Source organism: Prenolepis imparis, unplaced genomic scaffold, assembly GCF_030444845.1.
Source record: "Prenolepis imparis isolate NDT839.2.m4 unplaced genomic scaffold, iyPreImpa1.0 SCAF_3, whole genome shotgun sequence".
Taxonomy (NCBI): domain Eukaryota; kingdom Metazoa; phylum Arthropoda; class Insecta; order Hymenoptera; family Formicidae; genus Prenolepis; species Prenolepis imparis.
The window spans coordinates 16,057,647-16,074,875 of record NW_028141161.1 but is presented as its reverse complement, the minus strand read 5'-3'; the positions used below and the strand labels follow the sequence as shown (position 1 = coordinate 16,074,875).

At 44.6% G+C, this 17,229-nt stretch overlaps 1 protein-coding gene across 1 annotated transcript in view; it reads right to left on the bottom strand.

Moving 5' to 3' along the window:
- The window catches only part of LOC145934343 (uncharacterized), a 149,784-nt gene that overhangs the window by 42,069 nt on the left and 90,486 nt on the right, over positions 1-17,229 (bottom strand). The gene's annotated exons all lie outside the window — the stretch shown is intronic.

Below are 17,229 nucleotides of genomic sequence, written 5' to 3'. Positions count from 1 at the left end.
CGACGACACACGCCTACACACACACACACACACACGTATAAAATACTCACACACCCGCATATACGTCCGGCTAGATTGCACATGCATGCGCGCGCTTGGCGTGGGATCGGTTCGAATCTGTCCCTAACGTAGTTTCCAGTTGAAACGCAGATCTGGTGTTGCCCTAACTCGGCCGGTGAAACTCAGAAATCTAATGCCAGGAGGACACACGGGCTGTACCAGCCCGACGTTAACTTTTAATGCACGGGATTAGTGCCGCGGGTGCACGCGGGGACCCCGACCAAACTTTGCGCTAATTTGTTCGTCTATTAATCTCGCACTTCCTATCCGCTCGCGCCGGCCGAAAGAAGTCGAAGATAAAGAACACGAAGAAAGTTCGCCTTGTTAACCGACCAATAAATTTTTTTTTTTCACTGAAAAAACAATCGACTAAAATATTTATTAACAACTATGATAATCTAGCTTCTAAATAAGAATCTAGTCTATCCACAGAGATAAATGTAATATCTAAAAATCTTTAATGTAGATAGAGTTGCTAATTACATTTTTTTTATTTTTTACAAATTAAATGTTCAGTTGTACTTGAAGAAATTATTAATATAAATAAGATTGGTTCAATCTTTTGAACAGTTTATATAATATTAAATTTCTTATAATTTTATTTTATTTATACAGTAACTTTAATGTAATTTAATCTCATTTGATACTTTACATATTAATTAAAAATGATATGGCTTGTCTCTTATAAAATAAAAAAGAATAATTTCAAAGGCGGAGTGTGTTTAAATGCGGAATCTGGGTCGCAGCAGCCGTTTGGCGAGATTTCTCGTGCCAAAGTAGAAGGCAAGGGTAAACGAGGAGTGTAAAAAACGAGAAAAAAGTCGAGAGAGTAACGCACCGCAGAAGGGAAGCGAAAAGAGAAGAGGAAGCGGCCGCGCGCTCAATTTACCGGTCGTGGAAAAAAGGAACGCGGGAAAAGACGGGAAACAGCTTAACGGGGTTAAAACCAGTCCTTCGGGGGCTCGGCGGTAGGAGGTAAAAAAGCTAAGCGGCGTTTTATAGACCCAACAAGCGGCCCGCGTATACCTACACGGGTGCCAACCCCGTTTTTACACCCTCGTTGGAAATTAGAGGCTTTTTGTGCTAAATATATCCCGTTCCTACACATTCTCTCTCTGTCTCTCTTTCTCTTTCTCTCGCATACACATATACACACATAACACGCTGCGCCAGTGAATCTCATATTAATTTTAACTCCACACGAACCTGACCGCGCTTCGAATTACTCGTCCTGCAATCTTTTTAATCTTTCTATTACGCTAAAATTATACAAAAAGGAGATTTACATGCATTTTTTTCAATGAAATTGTTACATGATTTAATATAACTTTTGATCTATTTAATTAATAGCATCGAAGCTTCTCGAGGCAAAAATTTTCAATAAAATTCAATATATTTACTGTCTATTATATAAAATTATCTAATAAACTCATCTTAAATTTTAATGAACTTTTATTCAATCTTTTGAACAATAACACTCTTTTCATTAAAGCAAATGAAATTCTCGGCTGTTAATTATAAAATTGATTTAAAAACTGATGTTTACTTAAAAAATATTTAAACTTCTCATAATCTGCATAATTCCATAGAGAAATCTTCTTTACAAAGATTTACTTACAAAATTTTCTCAACATTATATTTTTTAAAATACAAAAGTATGATTAATCTTTATTGATAAATTTTACGTACAATTCTTTAAATTGAGCGATAAAATTTCTAATTGCAACGAAAACTCGTAAAAGCTGCCGGACCAGATAGCAACAGGATTTGAGAGTCTTTTCTGTGGTCTAAGTGAAAATAAAACGCTTGACCAACCGGCCAAGAGGGTGTGAAACAAGGGTGGCATTTCTCTCACATAAATTAGCTGTCGGGGGCAAAATGCAAAACATCCGTTCAAGCCGCAGTTCAACACGGGCGAGATTGGTCACGTTGTGGCTTTGTCTCTCCTGATTCGCCCGCAGGTGGATCTTTGAACTGACATGATTGTGTACAATTTAGAGAAAATAAGTGCTTTGTAAATATAAAAAGAAAATATTTTCGCGCTGCCATATCTTGTCATCAAAAATGGCATTCGTCTCGGGAAGAAAGAAAATTGCTCAGAATATTTTATTAATTTTTTTCAAAGGAAAATATTAAAAAAATAAAATGCACAATTTTTTTTATATATTTTGTGCATTACGTTTTCGAAATCGCAGTTTATCGATCTAGATATTTTTTCGCGTTCTTCGAACAATATCGAGAGAAGCCGCGAAGCTACCGAATAAATTATCGCAGCGTTCGCGCAAACCGCATTTCGGTGTACCTATCCCGATCCACGAACGGAGTCGAATCGAGGTGGAAAAAACAACGTGACATATCACGCGCCATTAGCAAACCCTGGCAATACTCCGGGGCAACATCGAAGATGCAACCACCCGAAAATTCATGGCTGGCACGAAGGAATCGAATATCGTTGTCGCATCGGAACCGATGTGTCTCCCCCCGGTTATTCCCGCGGGGCGAATCGAAACGGCGAAGGTCGTTGGTACTCGAAGGCGAAACGTTTCTCTAGGCATTCGAAACGAGCGTTGCGCGCGTATATCTGGCGAGTAGGTGGGCCCTCAGATAGCGCCCGATTTCTAGCAACGACTAACGGTGGATATAGGTACGAGAAAGGTGGTGGCGAGAAGCGCGAGAGGTGCGGCTCGGTCGTAGGTTGTGTGTTAGCCTGGGTAACTGAGGCAGTTCACCCTCTCCCATCCCTCCCTTTTACCCCTTTCCCACCCACGCTTTTGGCTTTCGAGGCAATATAACTCGAAAATGGTGGCTGGCTTGCGAGTGCCGTTATCATTTCTTAGCCCGGTATCAGCCCGCCCTCCCGGTTATTACTGCACCCCCGGGGCTACGCCACGGACTCTTAGATAAGCCACCCACCGCAAAGGTGTATTGTGTGTTTCACGTACCGTCGCCTTCTATACGCCTCTCCTTCCTCCTGCCACGTCTCTTATTCCGTCTTGTTCTATCGGGCTCTCTTACGTTTCTCCATTCTCCAACTGTCTCTCTCGCTCTATCTTCCTTCGCCTTTATCATCCTCTCCCGCTTTCTCTTTCTCTATGGCGCCGCACCATCCCCTGCGGAAAATGCCCCCCCTTCCCCCCATGCCCGGTTTCCAGCCACTTCCGACACTCTGAGATGTATAGAATTGTTTGAGAATCGCCCGAAGCGCCGCGAGATTACTTGGGAAAACGGATATGTCGTTCGCTGCCTGGACCGATAAGTCCGAAACGCGCGCCGTCGAAAAGGACCTCATCCACGGCTGGTCCAGGCCCGATCGATCCCCGTTCGCGGCAGGTGCACCTCTTGGATCGCCCTATCCGGCTATCCTTCGCCGGACACGGCGGTGTCCCCGCCGTCTCTGTTTTCTTAGGATTATGGCGGCAATCGCGCCGCGCCGTACCGGACGGGTTATCGGAATCGCCGCTGCTAATCTGACCGCGCGATCCGGAGATGTGCAGCGGAAGCTTTCCCTCCCATCTCGCGTTTGGTCAGGCTACCGGAGAATCTCGTTTAATATTACCGTCTTGTTCCTTTAGCATGAACGTTGGTATCGTGCTATTCCTCTCAAAAATCACATTTTTTTTCCAGACTACTTCTCTTATCGAAAATGTTGCAAATTCTAAAGAGAAAATTTTATAAATCTGTTTCTTTCATCATTCGGAAATAATCGTAAGACATTGTAATTAATACGTTGATATTTCATCCTTTTTAAATAAGATTGACAATAATTTTTCATAGAAATTCGGTGCGTCTTGGCTCTGCGAGAGGAATCTCGAGAGCGCGTTCGATCGAGTGGCTACTAGAATCGTAGGTACAATAATTTGCGGACATTGTGCTCGAAGTCGAAAGCTACGTTCAAATGCGAACGATTCCAAATGAGGTCGCCCTCGACTGACTGATGACGTCATTACTGTCAGGCTTAATGAAAATTTCCGGAAAGTTACCGCTCGTCTCGACTGCCGACACCGTGTTACCTTCAGCTACAGCGAAACGTGGGCGTTTCGGCAGGGGGTGCAGCGGGATGTCGGATGCGGGGCAAAGGGGAGGAGGTGGGAGAAAACGGGCGCGGGGACTGCTGGTGCTCGCGAGCGAGCGAGAAATTTTACGAGAATTTCCGAGACTAATTTCTCCGGCGCTTTGCGCTCGAGGCAGGCGGGCGTCGTTAATTTCTGACGTTAATTGCTAAACCTGAAGTTTCTAGAAATTTCCTGGGCGCCCCTAACCTCGCTTCCACTGCACCAGTCTATCCTCTACCCCTCCGCCACCCTCTCGTTTACATGTATGTAGTACGGGACCCACCATCACCCTCCTGCTCTTCCCGACGACGTTTCCTTGCCGTCTCACAAGCGCGGCTGCTTCGCCCGGTTTTCTGATATGAAGATTAAGCATCATTTATTCAGAACAGTCGGGCGCAGGCCCTTCTTGACGAGGCCGTTGAGGTTTAGGCACCAGCCGGACCGCGGCTGGACTTGCGATTGAATCACTTTTGTGTGATGGAACAACTCGACAACTTGTGCATGAATATAGAAAGTACTGTTAAAGTTCAGATATTATTCTGTCTTGCTCTGACAATCTTACATCCTATAAAATTTGTATAAAGATTTTTTTGTTGAGTTTTGCTAACGTTAATATTTCCAAACTTATTAAATTACTAATATATCAGAATATAATTTTTTCTTAATTTTAAATATACTTAAATTTTTTCTTTATTTGGAGCGTTTATTTTACTTTTATCATAAGGTACATTAATTAAGCCCGAGTATTAAATATTTCGTTTCACTTATGTTTCTATTCTAAAACATTCGTGCTCATAAGCATTGAAATTCTTCAAAGCCGGTCGGTGCCGCAAGAAATAATCTGGCGATAAAAAAAAAAAAGAAAAAAAAAGAAAAAAGAATACGTATCCATCCGTGACCGCGTACCGCAGAAACCGCAACTACCGCCTGCTATCCCTCGTTGTCGGCTCCCGCCCACCCTCTCGAAGGATGCCGGCGTGTAGAAACTCTGCAGAAAGGGTCGGGCACCCCTCTTCGATGTGCACGGGGGTCAATTTCGTCGCGATAAAAGGGCGAGCGAGAGTTCCTTGCGCCCTCGCTTAGTTGTTTAGTTTTCCGCCATCTTTGTTCGCGCTTAGATACCGCGGGGATCAGAAGGGAGAGAGAGGGGGAGGGAGGCGATCGTTCCCGAAGTGAGAGCGAGAAGGGAGGTCGCCGGAACGAGAAAGAGCGATGAGAAGGAAGGGGTTGGGTTAATAGCGGGCTTTGGCGGTTCTGCAACCCCGTTGAGGCTTTCCGGGGAAAGAGGGGGTTCGGCGGTGGTGGAGGTTCGGGTGGGGTGCGGAGAGGGCGAGCGAGCGAACGAGCCCGGCGAAGGAGAGGCGTAAGTCGAAAAGAGAGAGCGGAAGGCTCGCGCAGCTTCGCCGGAGACGGAAAGAGAAATAGAGGAAGACCAAGATGGATAGAGAGGGTAGAAATAGACGCAAAAGACGGGGACGATGAGAGCGAGCGAGCGGCAGCGGTGGCAGCGGCGGTAACGGGCGGCACGAAAGGCGGGAAGGGAGAGATTTTACTTACTTACACCCCCACCCTAGCGGAGGTCCGCGCGCGACGAGACGGGCTAATGCGAGGCAGGGTGCACGAGAAAAGGAACGACGACAGCGGTTAGGTATTTCCCCCGTAGCGCGCGCGCAAAAGGCACCGTAACGATTTTCTGCTCCTTCGAAGGAATATGAAAGGCGATATTTGCGCGAACCCAGCACACCCGGAGAACGATGGATAGAGTAGGGTACACGGAAGGCGGTGGAGGAAGAGGAGGAAGAAGGAAGGGCAGCGGGGAGAAGAGAGCGGCTCGAGGGTAGCTCGGCATCGTCTCGCTTTCGCGCCCCCCACGTGTCTCTCCCGCTCTCGTTTCCTCTAATGATGGAAAGCGAGAGGCAGCGTCGCCCCAGCAAATACCGTTCGGGTGGGATTTAAGGGATGAAAAGGGGCAGGAAGCCTTCTTTGCTGCCTCCGGGAGCTCTTTGATGTCACCAGACGTGCCGCCTAATTTTCAGGCTGGATCGACGTCGCGCATCAAGACTTTAGGAACGAAAAATTGTTATTTCTATCTCGACTTACTATTGCTAAAGATTTCCAACTTTACAGCAGATTCTCTTGAGAAACCGAAGCGAAGATTATCAGAATTTCCATTGAAATTCTTGAGTCGATGTTTGGAATACCGTAAACACGATGCACATTAATGCATATTATTAAACTCTAGCTTTATTATTATTGATTTAGTTGTAATATCTAAAATTGCAATTTTGTAATTTAGCTATATTATATATGTTGTAAATAATAAAGAAAATAGCGTTAATTTTCTTTAACATGATTTTTCTTTAGATAATCTATTAAATACAAGAACGCATAAAACCGTCTCGATGTGCTTCATTAACTTTTGAGCATCATCAGACTTAATTACCATAGGATACCGAAGTAAAATACGGGCTCGTGGAGAATTAATTATCTCTTCTACTGTTTTTTCTGTTAATACTCTCGTAATTTTCCCAACCAAACCAATTTATTTTCTAAATATCAATTTGAAGATGCACAGTTCGCGAATATTTTACAAACAAGGCATTTGAAGGAAAAACTTTTTTCCAATCAAAATACTCAACGATTTGAAGAATAAATGATTCGAAATAATCATGGCAAGGGAAGCGAGAGTAGGGTGATTTATTTTTCCATTTTGTCCGTATGGAGAACGGCGATGCCACAGCCAATGCATTCTCCGCGTCGTTTAAGACAAAAGCTCGCGAGGGTGGTTCGAGGGGGTGAGAGGGGACGGCAAGGGGGAGGTCTATGGATGGCGAAGAAGAGGTACGCCCGGGTGGGAGCTGCCTCATTCCCGGCTGGAGACTTAGAGTTGGTAATTAAATACAAGGAACCTTGCTTCGCTTCGTCTCACCCCGAGTCAGCTCGTCCTCTTCTTCCATTCCTCCTCCTGCTTCTCTTTCTCTACCTGCTCCTCCGTCACCCATCCCCCTGTCTCTCTCTCTCTCTCTTCTCGTCTTCTTGCGTCCCCTTTCGCCGTGCCCGGAATACAGAGAAGGCTGTATTTAATTCGAGACTTTATTCGATTTACTTCGAGTCGCGGATTACGCGTCGTCGAACTTCGAGCAAACGACCGGCTGTCTGCGCGATTGGCAAAGTCCATGAATAGTGACGACGTGGCGCAAAAATAAGCAACCGGTGTCGCGACAAGCGCGCATCAGAGACTCATCTTCGGAGTAATTTTTAATATTGTTAGAAACGCGCGGATATGTCTGACTCACGTGTATATTTAAGTAGATATTTGCCGCTATTTTGTAACCTTTACACCTATTTAAAATTTTCATAAATTTAACAAGGTTGTAAATGAAGGGTAGAGAGACAAAACTTTTAAATAAAGCGCGCATCTTTTGCGCAATTTCGATAAGATTCCTTTAGCAGTAAATAAACATAATGAAAAAAGTTTAATATTTCTAATGTTATAAAATGTAGAATAGTACAATTCATCAATCAATATAGCCCCACATTTAAATATAATGTATTCGAGAATATCATAATAAATTTGTTGGAAAAAATATATTTAATTAACTTATAATGAGATTAAAAGAGCAATATAAATTCGATTACGTTCGATTTCGTAATTATAAAAAATCGAAAAAAAAATGCAGTTTCTCCATATATATTTAGTATTTGCAACAAACAATATATAAGTCAAAATGAGTTTGGACTTGTAACAGCAGATGCCTCGTGGAATATCTGAGCGTCACGTGATGACATTAATCGGCCGACACTAATTGACTATGCTCGACAGCAGCCGATGGCCGATGACGGGAGTTTCTTTTTGTAAATCAATTTCTCGATCGGCTCGCGAGACATGCACGCGTATAGTCGTGCCATTATTGGCAATAACAGTGTTACACCAGCCCATCCAGCCGGCGGAGATCTCCTTTCTCTCTCTCTCTCTCTACCTCTCTCTTTCTCTCTCTCTCCCTCTTCCTGTCTCCGTTGCTTTCTCCAGGGTCTCGCCAAGTCTCCTCTCTCGTCGGGGCCTCTCTCGCTCTCTCGTGGCGAAACTCAATTCCCAGGCCGTGCAGAACAGAGAGGGTGCGCACACTTTGCTTGCTCCTGCTGCACAAGACGAAATTTCATTCCCGCCCGCGCCCATCCTGTGCCCGGTAATTGTGCACGTGAAGCAACCTGAAACCTGCATTTGCCCCGTAGGTTCGCAAAGGAGGTTTCTCTTCGTCCTCTCTTCCGTCCTCCGTCCTCCTTATCACGGCGCTATCCTTTCCGATGCTTCGAGATACAATCACCCGGACGGCCAAGACCATCAGTGTCATCGAGGAAAAATTCCGTCTCGCTCAATTTTCGCAGTCGAGCAAAATTGATTTACCGAAAGTAACTCTTAAGAGAAGTTAATGTCAGAGTATAGTGATTACTTAAAAAATTGATAAAAAGAAACTAAATGGCGTTAAGTGAGAAGTTACAGAATCTCCATATTATCCTCGTTCATGATATCATATGAGAAATTAAATTTTTATCTTGATCTTCTCGATCCTAGCTGTCGCTCCTTATTTAAAAAGACAGCTTTTGCAATTTATATATAAAAAGATGAGAATTAATTTTTGATCAATAAAAGAACTTGTCTTATAATAACATCACTATTTAATTAGTAATTTGGGTAAGACTCAAGCTTTATAAATTACTTAAAAATTATAAGCAGTTATAGGGAAACTGTTTGTTCTGCTGTTGCAATGTTAAGATATACGTGGTCGAAAGGAGTGTTGCGAGGATCTCTGTGACACCCTGAAACGTTACCAGGATGGGCATTGATTACATTGCCTAAAGTAAAAAGGGAGACGCGTAAGGAAAAGAAAATAGCGGGCGTAGCCGGGCAAACAGTCGCGCTAACGTTGTTGGGAAGTTCAGCGCGACCGACACAATAAGACGGCTCAATGAAAAGCGTCCTTTACCGCGGCTGCACCGTGAATGCTTATATGTCGTTCCACGGAGAGAACATTCTCTCTTTCTCTCCTCGCCCGAAACTCCCTCTTTCGCCGCGGCCGCTCTCTTTCTCTCTCCGACTCGTCGCGCTCGACGTCGCTATTTGCGCGATATCTCGCTCGTTGGCCGCCGGCTCAGCCAATGAAAGCGCGCGGAGGCGAGCTTTTACGGCGTTCTTACGGCATGGCGGGGGTTGCGGAAGGTTGGGGCTGCTGCCTCCGCAACGTTCTTATTGTTTCAGCCACCCCAACCACCTCCCCCCGGCAACCACCCCGGGCGCGCAACCATCCCCCTCCGTCGTCTCCTTCCCCCCGGTCCATCGTTCCGTACGGCGGTACCACTCTACCCCCGAGTTTACTTCCTCCTCGTCGTCCGCCTTCTCATCCCCCTTCTCCACCTTCTTCTGCCCCGCGCGCGAGAGAGCGCCCGACCGCCTCCTACGGCATTGTGCTTAGAATTTTAATGGACCGGCTTAGAAATTGTTGGCGGAATTAGATTTTAGGACGAGATTAGGCGGGGCTGCTCGAAATTACTGCAAGGAACGAGCGGGGTGATGCTTTCTCGCGCGTCCAAGCCGGAGGCCTTCACAAATTTATGTCGTTGCGGAAAGAGCATGCAACTCTAACTCTCTCTCTCTATCTCTTTCTCTTGCTACGTCCATTTCCCCCTTCATCTCGCCGCGGAAATCTCGAATCTCGGAGGGTTCGTTGAATTTCAAACAGGTTGCGAAATTTTACGGGACGTTCTCCAGATATCCGTATCTCGGTCCCGCTCGAAATAGGCCGATTCCGCACAATTTTGGGATTTTGCAGAAAATTTCTGTCAGTTTCTCTCGCACGATACATGATCAGTCAGATCGTTTACGCGTCGCAAGATATGTAAGTGCGTGAAATCAAGATATCCGTATCTGTCGAGAATCCGCCATCGACAGTCGATGCACGTCGCAGCCTTTTCTCGGAACTATTATCGTCGCCGCTCTCTGTCATCAAGGACGAACCGTATACCCGTGCGCGCGCGCTTTGGTGTACACCCACATCTACACACAGACGCGCCGAAATCTCAGCCATCCTTCGACACCCCTTTCCCGACATCCACCAACGTCCTAACCACCCGTAACCGACAAAATACGCGGACGCGGAGGCGCGAGCGAGACGGCGAAACGCAAATGGGGTGAGTCGACCCCGCGCTGCTGTTTGAGTTTGAAATTACAGAGCGAGAGAATTTATATGCCGGTGCCGCCTGTTCTTGCGCGACACACTAGAAGTTTCATTTATTTAAGGCATCTTGCTCTGGGGTAGCGCCGGTAGCTTCAAGAAGCGGGGGCCCAAACCCTCGTCGCGTTTCCATCTCCAATGTGTAACGATATGTTTCGCGCAAAATGCCTTGAAACACCGAAAGCGCGATACTCTCGCGAAAGGTCTCTTTTCCCGCGAAAGTCTTCAACAACTTTCCCTGTTAACGGTCCTGAAGAATTTCAGAGAAATTCGCCGGCAGCGGAATTCCATAGCGTATTAGCGACATTGGAGAATGGGCGCGATTCTCTATGGGGTGAGTGAGGAGGGGGAGGGTATCGCGAGTCCGGCACGCGTCTTTTTCCTCCATGGTGTGCGAGTACTGTCCGTACGTAAATTACAATTTTGCCGTAATTGTCGTCGGAACTAGTCGCCCCGAAGTTACGTAATATTCGTACGTGAGTTTCAGCACGCCGCAAACTTTGCCCGGTTTCACCATCGCGCTCAATTCGCGCAGTAATAGGAACCGCGATGTCTAGGGAAAAGATCAGCGATGTACGGAGCCCGATTGAGAATTTTTTTCGAGAAAATAGACGCGTCGAAGCAGTCTAATTTTCGTGTATATGTACGAGTCTGAAGTGGATGGAATCTGTTTCACATCTGTTCGTATTTTCCAAGATCGCGATGAGCTAAAGGCAAATTTCATCAACGCGTTAATTAACATTAATCTTAATCAATCTTAATTCGATAGATATTTTTCTTTTGAATTAAAAGAAGCGGAAAAGTTGAAGATAACTTTTTACATTCTTCGTTGAACATTTTGTGAATTCAACGAATAATCCTAGTTACTTTAATAAATAGTATTGAAATATAATTTTTTTAAAACTTTTTATGAGCCTCATTATCATTTTATATACGTGATATATTGTACAATTTTCGACTAAAGTTTTAATTGATACAAAGTGAAGACAAACGACTGTAGATTGTCGATGATCGTCAACAAGACCGAACGGATATCTTTTAACGTTAGGAAGGCCACGTCTTCGACTTGCATTGTGCATATAGTTCTAACGGGGAGGGGGGGAAGGGGGGAGCGACGATGAAAAGGAGCCTGCAGCTACGAGGAGAAGTCGAGAAGTCACTTTAAGGTCCTTCCGCGGGAATCGACGACGGATCCCAAAGTTGTCGGAGGTATCCACTCTCTCCCCACGTCATGGCACCCACCTTGTCCTCTTCCATTTCCAAGCGGCTTCCCACCCCCCGCTCGCGCGCCCATCCTAACCTGCAGCTCAGGTCCTCGTCCTCAGTGGCTTTGTCTGCAACTTCAGCCGGGTGTTTCGCGATTATAATTTAACGACGCCGGCAACGAAGCGAAGTTGGCCCCAGAAATCAATGCGCGCTCCGAGACAAAAGCCAGCGACGACAGAAAGTCAGCGGGGGTAGTGGGACGAATGGGATGCGGGACGGAACGGGGAGGGAATCGCGAGCGAGTGAGAAGATAGGGTTTGAGGTGGGTTGTTTTGAGGGGATATAAGGGGGTCGCGTTTAGAAAGGCGAGAGAGAGGATGCCTCCAACATCTATGTACGCGCGAGGGCGTCATAAGTATATCCCGGCGCTGAAGTGTGAGAGGAGAGGATACGAAATTCAACCGTATTTTCTTGCCGGCTAACAATCTCGTCTCACGCCATCGTATCGATGCCTAAAGTTAGATCACGAAAATTCTACAGACCCTTCTGATCAGCATTTAAAGCTGGGTGCAATCAAATCTTTGTTTGTTCTCCACATTCATCTCTATCCAGCGATACATATAAATATATATTGCAGAAGAATAAGAATTTTTCTTTAATTTCCCACCGAATTAAGAGAATTTTATTTGGAGATATAATTAAATTATTCTGAATGAGTAGAAGAGAATAAAGTCGCATCATTTGCATCCTGTATTTCCTCTCTCTCTCTTTTCCTCTGGATATTCGTGCACCACTACCGATGCGAAAGATCACCCTCTCAACCCCCGTTCGCGACGAAGGCACAGACGCCAGGCATTTGCGGCGGGTATTAAGAAATCTCTGCCAACGTTTGGCGGTCGGCCAGCATTCCCGGCGAATTAAAATACCGTGCCGAACGTGCTGGGCATCTCGCATTGCCGAGGTTTTCGCCGGCGCCGCAAAAGTGTCGGATAGTGTGTTCTCCAGTTCGGTCTCCAGTTCGTGGTCTCAGCGCGAATTTTAAAATAAAAAGTTGCGTTGTCGAAATCGACAAGAGAAAACGGAGAATGCAGTAACGGTTCTAAAAATATGTAGATTAGCTCACATTTTGGTAAGCAAAGCATAATCTATTGTACATTAGAATTTATCTACACTGGAATTAGAAATTAAAAAAAACGATACATAGAAGAATGCATCGTCAGATATGTCATACATAGAAGATAATTCAATGCTCTTAATCGCAGGAAAAATTGCCGAAACAATCTATTGATCTTTATATTTTAATTTTGGATGTAGCTTAAGCGAACGGAACAGCAATTAAGAAAGATCATTTTGGAGGCGAGACGACGTGTACCGGGGATACAATTTTCTACAACCGGTACAGCGCAGCACGACGTTCCGGCAACGGCACTCGAATAATTTCGACGAGTGACAGAAGCAGAAGCGCGGGTGCGGCGTTTGTCGAGATTCGAAGGCTCGCTGCGCTGAATCGGGTACTAGAAAGCGACATAAGGAAACAGCACAGACGGCGGCGCCCGCTTTTCAAGGTACTGCGGGGGTATCCTGGCAGTCACGGGACTGGAACGTTTGCAGACGCGTACCCGGTGTACAAAGTCGTAGCTCGCGGCCCTTTCATTTGTAAACGAAATTACAGAATAAGGTTGAGAGGGAGAAGGAGCGGCTGCCTAGGTCGCGCGAGCGATGAAGAGAAAGAGTGAGAGAGAGGAAGAGAAAGAGAGGGAGAGAGAGAGAGAGAAAGAGAGAGATGGCTGGCGTCGGCGTCGAGGTGAGGACGGTTATATGGTGAGGCTGGTAAGGGACCGTCGTGGAGCAGCTAGAAAGGTGGATAGGGAAGAGAGGCGAGGGATGGCGGAAAGGGGGAGGGGGGGTGGATTTTACTCTGAAGCAAACGGCTCAAAGGAAATTAAGGAGCATTCACTCCACGAGAAGCTTCCACGGAGAAATATCGTCTGTGAAGTGAGAGGCAGAAACGCGCTGAGGACGATCTAGGAATACGAGAACTCCTCCGAAAGCCACGCAAATGAAGCGGCAGATCTGCTTTTCTGTTAACCGAGGAATTTGAAGAAAAAGACGACCGCTGCCGTAGGCGATTCTCGGGGTAGCTTGTATTCCGCGGATCTCTTATCAAGGAGCAGTATCTTATCGCGTTATAATTGATACCGCGTTGAAAATCGATTTGGCTCGGACATCGATTCTAAGATGAAAAGCGTTCTCTAATTGAGTTAATCGCAGATAAAGCACGTCGTCTCCCAACTAACGTGACGTTGACGAAAATGCGAACGTATGGAACAATCATTACGAATCTAGAATACTATTAAAATTATTTGTATAAATTGAATTAAAAAATTGTTATTTTCTATATTAATTTTTTTTTTTAGATTTGTATGTAGAGATGTACTACGTATAAGATTATAAAAGAGTTATACCAGCAAAGTTATGCCTTGTTAGAAGAGAACGTGTCGGAGAAGACGCACCCTCATGGCTCTGCTTAAAAATTAATTACCTCGCTCTAGTGATTTTCTAAATTCTGACATTTACGGGCGATGGAGCGGTAATATCAGCCCGGTAGAGAGGGTGAATTTACGATGGAGCTTTCGTAAGCAAGGCAGCCTGCTTGAACACTCGTAGGAACGCCGTTGCCCTCGTCCTGTTTTTCATCCCTTATTTTGCCAGAGGGGTTAGAAGAGGACTGGTAAGACGGGGGTGGCAGTATGGCCGCTTCACCTCGGGACTCCGCCCTCGAGTGGCTTCCCTCGAAAGGGGAGAGAACTTGGAAAACCTGACGATCCTATGGGGTAGTACAAAGTACGTACTTACGGCCTGGTATGAAATGAAAAGGGGATGAAGTCGAGGGTGGTGGGGGCAGCGACACCATTCCCGCGCTCGCGCTCGCGTTCGTGCTTAATCTTTATTCCTAATACACCTATCACAAACGCGCTTCAATCTCAATGATAAACGTATGGAAACATGTTGCCTCGCATAATGAAATAATTTCTATCAAGAAGAGGATTATTAATTTTTTTCAGCAGTTTCTTGTTCCGAAAATTTTCAAAAATGATGAATCAGCGACTGACATATTGCAGATTTAAAAAATTAAAATGACATCATTATAATTACCATTCTCTCTTTTTCTCTGTTTTATATACATGTATATACCAAAGACAAAAATAAGCAATTAAATAATTACAATTTTTTAAAAATTATAATAATATTATTCTCAATTTATATACATATATATATTATTAAATTTTTTAAAAATTATAAATGTCTAAAAAGATGTGACGTAATGAATCTTGAAAATATCAAATTAAAAGATATTTCTTAAAATTTCACAAATTTTTTAATATTATTTTTAAGCGACATCAAATGCCAGTAGTTTTTGAAGCATTAAAGCTTAATTGATGTATAACAGGAACATTATTTTCATTTTGCAAAATAAAAATTACCCAATAAACTTCTTTAAGAACACATTCGTACGTTTATCAAATTATCTTGATTCACTTCTCTTGAATATCTTAATGATTGTCACTAGCAAGGACGAACGATTTTAAAGATTTACATACGCGGAACCGTCGATCACGGAACAAAATTGTAAACTGACCAAGGGCGAGAGTCGTGTCCAGGAACTTGGTCATTGGCGGTGCCCCACTCTTGTCTCCCCCTGAGTGACCAACGGCCCCCGGATATGTGGGAAAGAAAACCAGTTTCGCATCGGATAGCGCGAGAAAGAAGATAGACAATCGACTGTAGGTCAATCTGACTCGGACTTGCAAGCAGAAGGGAAAAAGGAAGCGACGTAGACAAGACGTAAACCTGTTCCGGGTCAGTTCGAGGGCCCCGCTGACCCAGAGAAGGGTCCGACATTCTTGTCCCGTTTGTGTGAAAGTTGAATCCCCTTTCGCCACAAACTGTAGCAAAGTATCTTTAAATTATTGATGTCTAAAAAGGTATATTGCGAAAATCATGATTTCTCATTACATGATGAATATTCGTAAATTGATATAATTTGTTGCAAAAATAATTGTTATATCTTTTCATTATTTCATTGTATATATAAAATATATTATTTTAGTGTTAAAAATATTTAATAATTATTAATTAATAATTATTCGTATACGCACGTAATAATAATTAATATATGCCTGATGGTAGCATATATTAAAATGTAACGTAACGTTACTCTCAAGAGAGACGTTTGCAGCGGCGCTCGTATATATGTATCGAAATATCGAAACATCAATAACCGGACGATGAGTTTGCATGCTTGATTTTTATTTCACGCAAAATGTGTATCAAAGCACTAATTCGGAAATTGTTCGCCCAAGACAGGGTTATTGTTCGCGGGGCATCTGGTTGTACATGAAACAAGATCGACCGGATCTGCCGGACAGCGGCTTCTTTCGTGTCGGCGAATCGACGTGTAACGTCCAGTTAGACCAGTTTTCAAACATTTCTGTGACAGGACAATGTTCTGGGCCCGCGGCAGATGCGGCGCCAGCACAAGGGCCGGCCTAAACGAAATTTACCTTTTGATTCAAATGTCTCGCAACGAGAAGGATTTATCGCGGACGTTTATCGGGCGCTGTGCGCACCCGGTTTTCTTCTTTTCTTTCGTGCATCCCGTTTCTCCCGATTCTCCTTTTCTCCTTCCTCTCTCGCGAGAGACGCACGCAAGATTTTCTCCTCCCCGATTCGAATAAAAACAACGCGGCTTCCGACGAGCCGTCACGTCGATGGGAAGGTAACGACGGGTAGCGCTACCGACGTTCATTAAGAAACTTTAATTAAGTTCCATCAAGTTCGGCGGAACGACGCATGAATAAGTCCCGCCTGTGTTAAAATCGACACGCGGTATATATATCGTGCCGGAACCACGTCGTACGCGATGCATTAAATTGTTCCCGGGTATCAATATTTAAAGGCCCGTATATATCATAACAATAATAATAATATTAACCAGATTCCGTTTGCTTTACCTATCGATAATTCAGCCGGCCCACCCGCAAACAAAACGCGCCTTGCCCGCGATGCATTGATTCATTACTTTTGTATAATCAATAATATCGGCGTGCGCGTTGTCGCATTTCTTGATTCGCTTTTTCAATTGTGTGCCTGGCAGAACAAATTAATTACGACCGGACCAGTACGCGTATTATTGTTACACATAATGGACATGATTATTGTAATCTTGAATGAAAAAAAAAAAATCAATTAAATGCAGAACAGAACGAAAGACTGTTTAATAATGCCGTTGTCGACAGAGTTTGATATTCAAACGCGAGAGAATAAAATTTGGCAATGGCCATAGTGACCCCCTATTCGCAGCGACGGCGATCGGGGCCGAAAAAAATGTCGCGATTGGTAAAACACAAAAAGAGATCTCCCTCGGTTCAATGACCAGTGGTCAGCTTCTTTTCTTCGTCGCGTCATTAGCTGCGCCGACGACAATGCGACTAAATTCTCGCGTGCGGTCAGTTGGTCATTAATAAGCAATTATTCGACACCTCATTAGATCGCCCAAGATTTTGCGCGACAAAAGATCGTCGGAGCGAGAGAGGAGGAAGAGAGAGAGAAAGTGAGAAGACGAGAACGTGTTTGTGCTAAACGGTGTATAGATGCACACGGTCAAGTTCTATGTGCTT